The sequence below is a fragment of the Oryctolagus cuniculus genome, chromosome 9 (genome assembly GCF_964237555.1).
Source record: "Oryctolagus cuniculus chromosome 9, mOryCun1.1, whole genome shotgun sequence".
NCBI lineage: Eukaryota > Metazoa > Chordata > Mammalia > Lagomorpha > Leporidae > Oryctolagus > Oryctolagus cuniculus.
This window is the reverse complement of record NC_091440.1, coordinates 113260358-113274722: the sequence shown is the minus strand read 5'-3', so window position 1 is coordinate 113274722 and position 14365 is coordinate 113260358. Positions and strand designations below refer to the sequence as shown.

Below are 14365 nucleotides of genomic sequence, written 5' to 3'. Positions count from 1 at the left end.
ATCCCAGAGCCATCATCATATAAAAATTTCAAAAAATGTTGAGCATTAATGCTAAAAGCAATGGGATGCCATATTATTAAGAGGAGTGAAATGATAAGGTTTGTATTCTTTAATAGATACAAAAAGATTATGCCACCTGTTCCAGAATTCTAGTTGGGTGAATTTCTATTGGAAAAGTAAATGAATAAAACACTGTTACAGGGTGTGTATAGAAACCAAGGCAAATAAACAAAAATAAAAAAAAAAAATAGTGAGCTAAGCTAGTTTGCAGTTTATAAGTAAAAGAATGGCTTTCTTCCAGAAACGGTGGGGGTGAGGGGAGAGAAGGGGACAAGAAAAACACAAGGGGAAAAGGTAGCAAGATGGAATGATGCTGGGACGTAGAAGGGACCTCAGCCAAGGGAAATATCCAGATGGGGGAAGCCAAGGGGCATTTTGAAACTGGAAATGACAAACGTTCCATTTGCCATTAGCATTTTCTTTTTTCTTATTTTTTTATTTTTTTTTGCCATTAGCATTTTCAATAGTAAACAACTCTCTATCCTCTCCATCCAAATATTTACTGAACATACAAACATTTTGTATGGGTGGGTCATTTGTAAACTTCATGAAGGGGCTGAGTTTCACATCTATGTGTTGGGGCGCAGAAGCAGCAATTGTGAAGTTGTTACCCGAGGGAAGAGGCATTTATAATGAAAGTCTCAACCAAATTAGCAAACCTCCCACAGGACATTTGAACATCCACTAAAGTGGAATGGGATTTAAAGCTAGTTTTATTTGGGTCTTAAGGGGCAGGAAAAATCTCCAGGTTACAGTATGGAGAACTGGATGGTAAGGATAAGTGGAAGGATGTAGGACTGAAGGTGCCTAGGAAAAAATGATGGCAGTTTGGGTCAGGGTGATGTCAGGAGAAAGGTAGAAGGGATAATCCTCACAAGGGGCTGGCTTTGGTGTTGCTACTGCATAGGCACACACACCTCTCCACCACATAGAGGAAAGAGTGCAGGCAAGCAGATGCTGGCAGGGAACCAAAAGAGTGACATGTATCATTAGTTAGGTTCAGTTTGGTATCCAAGTGCAAACGTCAAATAGGTGATGGCTCAAATGGATCTCAAAACCTGAAGACAGATCTGGACCTAAAATTTGATGTGATTGATTAGAAATGGTAGCTGACACAGCAGCCATCAGAGAGACACCATGGTGAGCTATTAACTAGAGCTTACTTTTATTAAGAGTTTATTTTGTGTTAAGTACTTTTTAGGCATTATATCACTTAGTCCTCTTAACAAATGTCTGAAGTAGATATGATTATTTTCACTTTAGAGATATACTAATAGAACCTCATAAAAATCGAATCGGACATCTAAAGTCACATGCTTTTAAGATGATGGATTTGAGGGACAGATGTCTGGTGCATGATTAAGACTAAGCCTGGGACACTCACATTGCGTTCCATGTCAGAGTGCCTGAGTTTGAACCCCAGGCCTGCTTCCAACTCCAGCTTCCTGCTCGTGCACATCCTTGGAGGCAGCAGGAGTTGACTCAAGCAGCTGAGTCCCAGCCACTTACATTGTGACCCAGATTGAGTTCTGGGATCCTGGCTTAGGCCTGGTCAAGTCCAGGCTTTGCAGGCATTTGGGGGAGTGAACCTGTGTATGGAGGATCTCTCTGTCTCTGCATCTCTGCTTTTCAAATAAATAAAAATAAAAAAATTTAAAAGATGGAGTAATGAGAGTTAACCTCATGTGTCTTTGATTCCAAAGTCTATGCATTAACATTGGTGATGCACCCATATACTTCAGGCTTGTGCCACACACTGCCTTTTTCTTTCCTTTTCTGTTTTTTATAAATAAATATTCATAATATTATAATAAATATTTATTAATATTATAATAAATATTTATAAATAATATTTTATAAATAAATCTTTTATAAATTTATAAATAAATCTTTTATAATGATTTATTTATTTATTTGAAAGTCCAAGTTACATAGAAGGAGGGTCATAGGGAGAGAAAGAAAGGTCTTCCATCCGCTGGTTCACTCCCTAGATGGCCGGCCGCAATGGCCAGAGTTGACCTGATCCGAACCCAGGAGCCAGGAGCTTCTTCTAGGTCTCCCACATGGGTGCAGGAGCCCAAGCACTTGGGCCATCTGTGCTGCTTTCCTGGGTATATTAGGAGGCAGATGGATTGGAAGAGGAGAAGCTGAGACTTAAACAAGCACCCATATGGGATGCTGACATCACAGGTGGCAGTGTTACCCACTACACCCTAGGCCAGCCCCTGCCTTATTCCTTTTCAATCAAGAGACATAAAGGTCACTTAAGATCACTCATCTTCATTACAAGGGGATTTACAGGGCATTCAGCTGTAGTGGGAAGAGCGGTGATTTAAAAAGAAATAGGGCTGGAGATGATGGCAATAGAGACTAAACCTCTCTGGGTCTTAGTGTCTCCATCTATAATGTGGGTGAAAGAATGCCTACTTACAAAGCTGCTTTGAGATGAAAATGAAAATAATGTAATTAGGATGCTTGCCATATGTTGTGCCTTACATTTACTAAGGTTTGATGATTTTAAAAACGTGGAAATTACACCTAATGAATCTTGCCAGAGGCTGTTGTTAGAGGTATTGTAAAGCTCTTTGAATCACACAAGAAAACTGATAACACAATAAGAGAATTTAAAAGTTTCACTTACAAACGAACCCTCAACATCACAATAAAATTCTAAAGTAACAATTATAGTTTTTCAGTGCGCAATTTTCAGGAACAGTGGAAACTAAGGTTTGCTGTTATTTGAATAGCAATGAACATACTTCAGGCAGAAATGTTATTTCTAGATTAGTCTTGACTCTCCTATTGTTCTATTCTTCAAAATAATGGGTCATGATGAGTAACAGGATCATGAAGGTGCATCTAACAATGTTACGAAAACAACAAGGTTATGAAGAGCAGTAAGTATGCATTTTAAAAGAAGCATTCATTAGGTTTTCAAAGTTTAATTTGTAACTTGGCATTTGATTACTCTTTTTAAAAAGCATTTATTTACTTATTTGAAAGACAGAGTTACAGAGAGAGAGAGAGACAGAGAGACAGAGATCTTCCATGCACTGGCTCATTCCCCCAAATGCTGCTCTCCCTCAAATGATTGCAAGGCTAGATCAGGCCAAAGCCAGGAGCCAGGAGCTTCTTCCAGGTCTCCTATGTGGGTGCAGGGTCCAAGCACTTGGGCCATTTTCCACTGCTTTCCCAGGCACATTAGCAGGGAGCAGGTTCAGAAATGCTACAGCCAGGATATGAACTGGCACCCATATGGGATGCCAGAGTCACAGGCAGTGGCTTAACCTGCCAGGCCACAATGTCAGATTCAGCATTTGATTACTCGTTAGTAATCCCAGTAATTTATAATAGTCATAAATGTGCTAGCTTTACTTTTTCAATTTAATGAGTTTTTTGTTTTATTTGACAAGTGTTTTTAGCAGGCACATAATTATAGAAATGTATGGGTTAAGAAGTGCTGTTTCAATACAGGTATACATTGCACAATGCCTAAAAGAAGTAAATATAAATCTTCTCAAACAATTTTACTTTTTTATGGTAAAAACATTAAAACGCTATTTTTAATAGAGAAATATGTAGTACATTAACATTGCATGATCTCATGCATATTTGGAGCCAACAAAACGATGATGTCATAGAAGCGAAAAGAATAACAGTGGTTACCAGAGGCAGGGGAGTGTTGAGGGGAGGGGAATATGGGCAAAGGCTGACTAGTTGATGTTAAGTTCTAGCTAGCTATGATACCAAACTAGAGTCATTTACAGAAGGGTTAAGTTCCTGACGTCACACAGCATAGTGGGGAGACGTAGCTCACAATAACCACGTATATAGGGTATGAACAAACAGACAGAGGCTTCAATCCTCCAATCATATACGATTGTCAAAAATGTTGGTTATCCTGTTTTGATCAGTATATTTTGCATAAAATCCAAAATTTTATAAAATTATTGTTAATAAAATATGAAAGAAGTTCTAGAGTTCTATCTATAGATGACTATAGATAATGTGGCATAAAATTTTTATGAAAATTCATTTAATTGTTTGAGCACTGCCCAATTATGTAGCCTCTCTGAGACTCAGGTTTTTTTTTTTTTTTTAAAGATTTTATTTATTTATTTGAGAGGTAGAGTTACAGACAGTGAGAAGTAGACAGAGAGATCTTCCTTCTGTTGGTTCACTCCCCAGATGGCTGCAATGGCCGGAGCTGCGCTGATCCAAAGCCAGGAACCAGGAGCTTCTTCCGGGTCTCCCATGTGGGTGCAGGGGCCCAAGCACTTGGGCCATCTTCTACTGTTTCCCCAGGCCATAGCAGAGAGCTGGATTGGAAGAGCAGCTGGGACCAGAACCAGTGCCCATATGGGATGCAGGCGCTGCAGGCAGAGGATTAACCTACTGCGCCATGGTGCCAGCCCTGAGACTCAGTTTTTGTACTGGGAAGATAAGTTTAATATTTCCTTCAACTATACTTTGGTGATGACTGTTGCTGCTATTGAAAATGGCTTGTCTGGGCAGTGGGACCATGAAGAGATGCCTAGGTCATTAGGTAGGACAAATGCCTTTCTTGTAGAAGTGAGGTCTCACTCTTACAGGACAAGATTAGTTATCGCAGGGTGCATAGTTCAAGGCCATTCCTTGTGCTTTGTCTCTTCTCCATGTGCCTACTTACTCACTACCATGCAGCATGTTGCCCTCCGAAGATGCTTGCACTTCCAGCTCCCAGAACCATGAGCCAGAACAAACTTCCATCCTTTGTAAACTACTTGGTCTTGAGCATTCTGTCAGAGGACCAGAAAACAACTGAGACAACTTCAGTGGATAATCCTTGTAAACTGCACAGCTGAGTGCAGTCTAACTGTCCAATGAATATCCAGCTCTGATCATGTGGATGCTCAATGTCTAAAAACCTGGGGGAAGGGCAGCACTCAACTTCATGTTGATTACCAAACAAAAGCTATATTCTTTAGGCTATCACTCACAACTCTCCTCAGTTTGTCCCCAATTTACCTCCCATCTTATCTACCAGTACCTCTTTATTACAAAGTCTACTAAACCACCACCCTCCCCTGTCTCCACAGTGCTCCCTGTGACTCTGGTTGAAACACCCCCTCATCCACTTCAAACGTCTGGCACTATATTTCTGTTCATACGCCCCGTCCTTGGGAGAGCTGTAAGATCACCCCTGAATCAGTTCTATTTCTTTCTGTGATCTCACAGCGCTCTACCCACATCTCCCTCAGGACACATCACTTACGTACGTAAGATCACACAATCCAGGAACTGGCAGATTGCTCCTACAGTAAGCAGCAGAAAATCCAAATGTCTTTCTTCTTTACCAAAATCCTTCTATCCTCAAGCTAGATATTTATGGCATCTATTTAAACCAATATAACAGGAGGAAATATGCTCAGATTTTTCATATAAAACAGAATAAAACTAGAACATGTGCACATTCATCTTCATTTCAATGTGAACTTCAAATTGTCACAATTTTTACTTTCCATTGCATGAGTAATATGTTCAGCCGGCACTGGTGCTATTTTGAATTACAAGAAGGTTGGAACAACGATCTGATATTTATATTTTATAAATGAAGCTCAAAAATATCTTTGTCCTTGGGAACAGCTGTAAAAAGACAGTATGCAATTTACTGCACCAAGTGAAAGGAGCTCATTCTTCAGAAAGATGGGCATTTATATAAATCTCACTGTGGTGCTGAGTGTTAAGGAAATCTTGCTAGTTTTACTTGACATACTGAACTTCTTGTCAGTTGGTTTTCATCATTACATATTTTGTTATTGCCCATTATGATATGAATTTTAGCAGCTGGAAATAAAGATTCTGTATCACGGAAACAATTTTTAATTGGTTTTGATCATTAGAAAATTTTGAGGATACAGAATCTAATGACAATGATGAATCCTTTCAACAGGATTGTTTACAGAAATATTTATCTCTCTTTTCACAAATTCGCCTATTGTTTCAAAGTCTCTGTTAATACAGATAACCTTTTTTGGTGGCCTGACAAAAGTTCACCATGCCAACTTACAATAATCTTTATTGTCCACGTGAAACAAAATATCTCTAAAGTGTTTATTCAATTTATAATAAAAATTTAAAAAGTTACATATGGGACTCATGTGATTTTAATGCCAGTGTCAATCTCCTTGAATTTATAAACATGCCTTTTCCTTCTTGCTGAAAGAAACTCTGAAACGTCATACTTGCAATCAATACTGATCTTCCACTGGCTAACCATTTTACTTGAATTTCTTCTCTCTCTAAGATATTCCCTTCTCTCATCTTCAGTAGCTTCTTTTCCTCTGTTTGTTCTTCTCTTGTATTTCTTTTCATAATTTATTTTGGGCCATGTTTGCTTAGTTCTTCACATAAATTTCCTGGTAGACGTTAGCCTCCTCAGGAAAATAAACTAAATTTCACTTCTATGACAGAACCTAACACAATGCTTTTCTATTTGATACTTAATACATATTTGTAAAATTATCTGTCTGCCCTATATTTACTAAAATTTTAACCACATATTTCATGTTCACATGCCAGAATATTTATTTAAAACTTTTCTTTACATATTTGGAAGGCAGACACATGCACACACGCACATACACACACACAGAGAGAGAGAGAGAGAGAAAGAGAGGGGAGAGAGAGAGAATTTCCACACATTGGTTCACTACCCAAATATCTGCACTATCCAAGGTTGGTGAAGAAGGGTCAGAACCAAAAGTCAGTGCAGGACACCCACACGTGTGGGCAGGAACCCAATTGAGCCATCATCACTTCCTCCCAGAGTCTGCATTGGCAGGAAGCTGGGATCTGGAGTTGGATCTGGGAATGGAACTTAGGCATTCTGATGTGGGATATCAGCATCTTAACTACTAGGCTAAATGCCTGCTCCCTGAAATATTTATTTTTATAGCTCAGTTTCCAAGTTACTTACACAAAACTGCATCATTGTGTTATGAAAATGAGAGTGCTTGGCCAAAGAAAAAGAGTTAGAGTGTGAAGAAAAGGGAGTCATTAAAAGATCAAAAGACATAGAGAAGGAATAGTTGAGAGACAATGAAGAAAACTTGTAAATTGGGAATAAGAGTGACAGCGAACAATGAACAGTGACAGAGTAAGACTGGTACTTTGCATCTTTGCTGGCCATGACCCCTACCTGTGTTGTTATTTCTTCTTGACAGAGAAGCAAATCTAGCAAGACGTTAATTAATATTTCACTTTTTTCCTTATCCAGTGGCAACCTTCCCTTTTTTTCTTCCTATGTCTGTATTATCCTCCTGTGTCTGTGTTATAATTTGTTTCTGATTTGCAGGGAATAGATCCTTAAAAACTTACAGATAAACTATTAATAAATCATATGTTGCTATGGAAACTAATACAGATTTAATCATACAACTGTCCATGCACTAGCCATCCACTCACTTGGCTAAGATACTGTGTTGGATATTCAAATATTGGATGGGAGATTAGACTTTAAAATCCCTTTCAATTAATAACTTTGAAGAGTTATGAATTAATAAAAGCTGAACCTATGAGTAATACCTAAGAATACTGAGAGATGCATGCCAAATTTCCTTTTAGGTCATAAGTATACAGAACGTTTTCTTCAAAATGACAATTTCTCCCAAGCCTTTCCGTTTGCTAAAGCTTCAGGGAGACAAATCAGAGACCATTTGCTGGTAGACTTTAATAACACTTTATGATAATTCAATACAAGAGTTCCAAATATACTAGTGAATAATTTATAATAAATATGATTAATTATATATATTTAGTACATAGCAGTGTGATTCTGTTTCACTGGAATGAGAAATGCCATTAACCTGATGCATCTGTTTAGTAGGTTAATGTGTCTACTTTTTTGTGTACTCTATTTAGCATTCAAAATATGAAAGATTTTTAGTCATTAAGTAATTATAATTAAGCCCACCTTGACTGCTATAATTAAGAAAAGAATGATAATAATAATAGCATATCTTTAGGGCCTAACATATGCCAATGATTATTCAAGATGTTTTACATAAAGTACACCAAATCCTTAAAGCAATCTTAAACAGATTATTAAAATTATTTTATTAATTTAAAGAAATTATTAACATTATTTATTAACTAGAAAATATCAGACAATGAATTAAATAAAAATAATCCAAGTAATAATTTTTAGTGATTACTTAGGGTTATCTTATTTTTTTTTTTTTGACAGGCAGAGTGGACAGTGAGAGAGAGAGACAGAGAGAAAGGTCTTCCTTTGCCGATGGTTCACCCTCCAATGGCCGCCGCGGCCAGCGCACTGCGGCCGGCGCACCGAGCTGATCCGAAGCCAGAAGCCAGGTACTTATCCTGGTCTCCCATGGGGTGCAGGGCCCAAGCACTTGGGCCATGCTCCACTGCACTCCCTGGCCACAGCAGAGCGCTGGCCTGGAAGAGGGGCAACCGGGACAGAATCCGGCACCCCTAACGGGGCTAGAACCCGGTGTGCTGGCGCCGCAAGGCAGAGGATTAGCCTAGTGAGCCGCGGTGCCAGCGTACTTAGGGTTATCTACAAGAAGCTTATAAGCAAGGAAGAATGGTCTCAACCCTGAAAAAGAATTAATTCTAAATATGCAATAACAATAAGACGCAATAAGCATTAAGACTAGATGCAGAGTACTGTGGTAGCATCTTTTTAATGATAGTAACTTTGAGACTTGAAAGATGAACAAGATAAAGGAGACTTTTGTGCATAAGATATTTCAGGCAATACTTGGTGGGGGTCAACACGTTCAAGAAACAGGAGGGCTTTGAAGGTCCCATTTAGATATTTAGGCCTGACTCTGAGGCTCTTAATGTGTTCTAAACATGAGAAGGGCATGCTCAGCTTTCCTTTTGAGAACAAAAGAAAAAGTGATACTGGGATACTCAGGACCGTGGGTTGGGAGAAGTAAGAGACCAGAAAAACAGGGAGCAACAAACCAGTTAGAGGGCTTATTGATAACTGCAGTTAAGATTGAATTGGACTAGGAAATAGTTGCATTAAAAACGCTGAGAGTAACAACGAAAGATCAACTGAGGAAGTATAAGAAGGGCCCCAAATGTTGAGAGTAGGGAGAGGTCTTGAGAATTACGTTCTTCAAACTTCATAATATATAAGAGGAACCCCAAGTCCCAGGAGGGAAGGATCCTCCCAAGCTGTATCTTGATGGTTACTTAAATGTAGTTCTCGAATCCACTTCAGTGATATTTCTATTATAATGATTCAACTTCAAAAACCAGCCAAATCAATTTGTTTTTTTCCTCTTTTAAGAATAAAAGTCCCTGTAAATTGGTTTTCTGTACATGCTGTAGAAATGCAAGCAAATTGGGCAGTTAGGTAAATGATTGCAATTGTGAAGCTATTGTTAAACAGCTGAATGCTCTCCTAGTGGTAAAAACAAAGATTGACTTCATCATTTATCAGTTTTTGCAACAAATGAACAAAAAAATGAAAATTTTAAAAATTAAAGCTTTTCCCATTGCATTTTGTTATGGATGTCAAAACTATTTTATCATAACAGAAGTCTCTAATGAATATTGTGTTTCCTATAGGGCTTTTCTAACTAAAGAGACATGAATTAAGGAGGTCTAGAACAGTGCCTGAGATTCTGTATTTCTAACAAAGGTCCAAAAAGTGCTAATGTTGCTGGTTTACAGAACACCCTTTAATAACAAGGCCTTGGTTTTCAAAGTTTTAATTCATAGGTTTCAGACATAAACAATTCACAAGCAAGAACCTGACCTGCCTAGGTTAAACCTAGCCTGAGAAAGTCATTCCTCTTAACTGGGAGGTATTTTCAAGCACAGAAATAGATATAACACTCAGTTATTCTGAGTCCTTCTTAGTAAGACTGCAGCTTCTACCATTAGAGTAACACACAGTTTAGGCTCAGAGATTCTATTTCATTTTTTTAAAGATTTATTTATTTGAAAGACAGAGTTACAGAGAGAGGTAGAGAGAGAGAGAGGTCTTCCATCTGCTGGTTCACTCCCCAGATGGCTGCAATGGCCAGAGCTCCTCCAATCCGAAGCCAGGAGCCAGGAGCTTCTTCCTGGTCTCCCATGCAGGTGCAGGGGCCCAAGGACTTGGGCCATTTTCTACTGCTTTCCCAGGCCATAGCAGAGAGCTGGATGGGAGAGGAGCAGCCTGGTCTAGAACCAGTGCCTATATGGGATGCTGGTGCTTCAGGCCAGGGCTTTAACCCACTGCACCACAGCGCTGGCCCCCAGGCTCAGAGTTTTTAAATTAACCCAAGACAACACTATCCTTGTGCCACCCACTGTTCTCCAATCTTCTGACATCCCAGGTAGACGAGCACTACATTTTCTACTTTGAGTATCTGAGTTCAAATCATGGTAGTAATTTTATAACCTAGGTTAAAGTAATTAATTATTTTTAGCCTTATTTTCCCTCAGTTTTATACATTAAGCTTCAGTAATGTCTAGAACTATTAAGAAATGGCAATGGAATATTTGAACTAAAAGTGTTCTGTTATATAGAAGCTATTAAAGAGTTAGAAGTAAATGTGAGAACTGGACCTTCTCTTCTCCATTGGACCCAATGATTTAATAGATAGCAATTCCTTTCTTTCTTTCTTTCTTTCTTTCTTTCTTTCTTTCTTTCTTTCTTTCTTTCTTTCTTTCTTTCTTTCTTTTTTTTTGAAAAATCCTTAAATTAGCTGAAAGAGTCCTTCATTCTGGATGAGCGCAAATCCAGCCATATTGAAGCTGATAGGACATTCTGAGATATCCTCTCACCATAATGCCTACTCTTGACAAAGTGTCATATTGGAGAAAATGCCCAGCTCCTATTGCCTTCCTGAGGAGAGGAGAAAAGAACTAGAAGGTGTGTTCAACATTCTGATTTTGGGCAGGGGGGACTACTTGAGGCACTGGTTTCTGCCTCCTATATCTTGAAGTGCTGAGGCAACTTGCAATATTTCAGACAGTGGAGAGTCACTGAGAGTAAATGTGGCAGTCTGAACTAGCATATTAAAACTTACTACAGCCTCCGCTCCTGGTGCAGCACGGAGAACATGGGAGAAAAGCCCCAAATTCCAGCTTTCTCTGAGAAGATAAAAATTGGGCCATATTTACAGTGTTTCAAGTTTTCCAGGATCTACTGGAAGGAGTGGATTCTGTTTCAGAGTATGGGCAGGACTCAGTAAATTTTAGACATTTGTGAGCTTTTAGGAACAAAGGCTTCCATAGCCTTGGCAACCCATGACAAGAGCCTAGGGTAATTACTGATGCCATAAACAAGAGTGTCAATTTGCTAAGTCATCAACAGGAGTCACTGTGCACTTATTCTTCATGTAGGATCTCTGTCCTTAATGTGTTGTACAATGTGAATTAATGCTATAACTAGTACTCAAACAGTATTTTACACTTTGTGTTTCTGTGTGGGTGCAAACTGTTGAAATCTTTACTTAATATATACTAAATTGATTTTCTGTATATAAAAATAATTGAAAATGAATCTTTTTTTTTTTTTTGACAGGCAGAGTGGATAGTAAGAGAGAGAGACAGAGAGAAAGGTCTTCCTTTTGCTGTTGGTTCACCCTCCAATGGCCACCACAGCTGGCGCGCTGCGGCCGGTGCACCATGCTGATCCAAAGGCAGGAGCCAGGTGCTTTTCCTGGTCTCCCATGGGGTGCAGGGCCCAAGCACTTGGGCCATCCTCCACTGCCTTCCCTGGCCACAGCAGAGAGCTGGCCTGGAAGAGGGGCAACCGGGACAGAATCTGGCGCCCCGACTGGGACTAGAACCCGGCGTGCCGGCGCTGCTAGGTGGAGGATTAGCCTATTGAGCCATGGCACTGGCCGAAAATGAATCTTGATGTGAATGGAATGGGAGAGGGAGTGGGCGATGGGAGGGTTGCAGGTGGGAGGGAAGTTATGGGGAGGGCAAAGCCACTGTAATCCAAAAGCTGTACTTTGGAAATTTATATATACTAAATAAAAGTTAAAAAAAAGCTGGTGGTTTGGACAACAGTGAAAAGCCCCTAGAATCTCTGACTAGGATGACTGGTGAAGGGCTTCCCTTGTTTCAATCTTTTTCATGAAGGGAGAGGTGGCTGTTTTACCTAATGCAAAGATACACCACCACCAAAAAAAAAAAGTAAAATAAACACATAAATTGCAACAGAAACAAAAATATGATATTAATCTTCAGAAATCAACCCTTATGAAATGAAGACATATGATTTACCTGACAGAGAATTCAAAATAACTCTCATAATGATGCTTGATAAGGTGAAGAGAACACGATTCATAAACAAAGTGATAATTTCAACAGATAGAAAACATTAAAATGTACCACAAACTCAGCTCAGAAATAGTTAAGCCGAAGAGCACAATATATGAAATAAAAAATTTACTACACAGGTTCAACAGCATACTAGAACAATCAGTAGACTTGAGCCCATACCTTTGGAAATTGTATTCAGCTGAAGACATAAAAAGAAAAAATATGTAAAAGAGTTATGAAAGCTTAGGAAACTTATGGGATCTGAGACTGACATATACATTTTGGGAATCCAAGAAAGAAAAGGGAGAAAGGGAAAGAAAGCTTATTTTTTAAAATGGCTGAAAACTATCCAAGTCTGGAGAAGAAAATGGACTTCCACATCTAGGAAGCCCAACAGTCTCATATAAGATAGACTCAAAGACATCCACATTGTGGCAAAAAAATTTATCAAAAATTAAAGATAGAAAAAATTGAAAACTGCAAGATGAAAGTGACTTATCATGTACAAGGGAATAATCCTAAAACTACCAGCAGAAATCTCGCCAGTTGGGAGAGTAGGATGACAGATTCAAAGTCTTGAAAGAAAACCACCAACAAAGTATATTACATAGGGAAGCACTGTCATTCAAAAACAAAGCAGTGATAAAGACCTTCCAAGAAAAATGAAAGCTGAGGAGATATTATCATCACCAGATTCATCTTAAAGCAACGCCAAAGGAAGTTCTTGAAAGTGTTACCTCCCTCCCCTTTCCCAATACTTCAAAAGGAGAAACATTCATTAAGGATTTGGCATCCAAGGCCCAAAAGTTTTTTATCCAAGATGATGAATGCTGACATGGATGCAGTAGATGCTGAAAATCAGGTGGAACTGGAGGAAAAAACTCCAACACACACTTGAAAATCTCTCTGCAAGAGTAGATACAGTTAAGGAAGAAAATCCAAAGCTTAAATCAGAAAACCAAGTTCTTCGACAATATATACAAAACCTCATGTCAGCTTCCAGTGTTTTTCAAACAACGGACACAAAAGGCAAGATAAAGAAGGGGATTGATGTCCCTTCTGTTTCATGGAATTGCTGCTGACTTTTTTTATCCTTTAAAACCTTGATAGATTCCAAAAGTTACGTACTTTATTTGTGGCTTCACTGAGTATTTTTTTTTTATTTGACAGGTAGAGTTATAGACAGTGAGAGACAGAGAGAAAGGTCTTCCTTCTGTTGGTTCACTCCCCTAATGGCCACTACGGCCGGCACTGCGCTGATCTGAAGCCAGGAGCCGGGTTCTTCCTCCAGGTCTTCCATGTAGGTGCAGGGACCCAGTACTTGGGCCATCCTCCACTGCCACCTCTCCCCCCAGGCCATAGCAGAGACTGGACTGGAAGAGGAGCAACAGGGACTAGTACCCGGCACCCCAACCGGGACTAGAACCCGGGGTGCTGGCACCGCAGGCGGAGGATTAGCCAAGTGAGCCATGGCACCGGACTTCACTGAGTATTTCTGAAGATATTGTCAGATGTAGGCAAAATTAACTAATTAACTAGAGATTTCCACAAGTTTGTGCATTATGTTAGTCTATGAAAATGTGCAAATGTATTTATGACACTTGAAGAAAAATGTTTTATCAAATTTACTTTGATTTATAGGCTTTGCACTTTTATTATAGGGCTAGTAAGATATACAAGAAAAACCCACCATTTTGTGAAAAAGTGACCAAAGTCAAGTCCTGAATGCACAGCTTTATGTACCTGTCCACCATTTTGTGCCTTGGCTCCATCTGCCTCTTCTTTCACACTCCCTTTCCCAAAGACAACAGTTTGACATTTGTAAAAGTATTTTTAATAGTTAATCATCTGTGATGCAGCCTGAACCCTAATTATTTAAACTTAACCAAAATAAGATACTTTCTCAGCTAGGGCTTGTCATTTGTGATATTTAGTAATAAAATAGGATTGCGGGTTTCTCTTTAATTAATTGAAAACAGATGGAGGCTAAAGAAATGATTTTTCCTTGAAAGTAAATTGT

General features: G+C 39.0%; 1 protein-coding gene and 1 pseudogene across 2 annotated transcripts in view; one reads left to right on the top strand and one right to left on the bottom strand.

The window, feature by feature from the left end:
• PTPRO (protein tyrosine phosphatase receptor type O) overlaps positions 1-14365 on the bottom strand; it is a 266448-nt gene that overhangs the window by 139590 nt on the left and 112493 nt on the right.
• On the top strand, positions 13151-13427 carry LOC127492142 (short coiled-coil protein pseudogene; annotated as a pseudogene).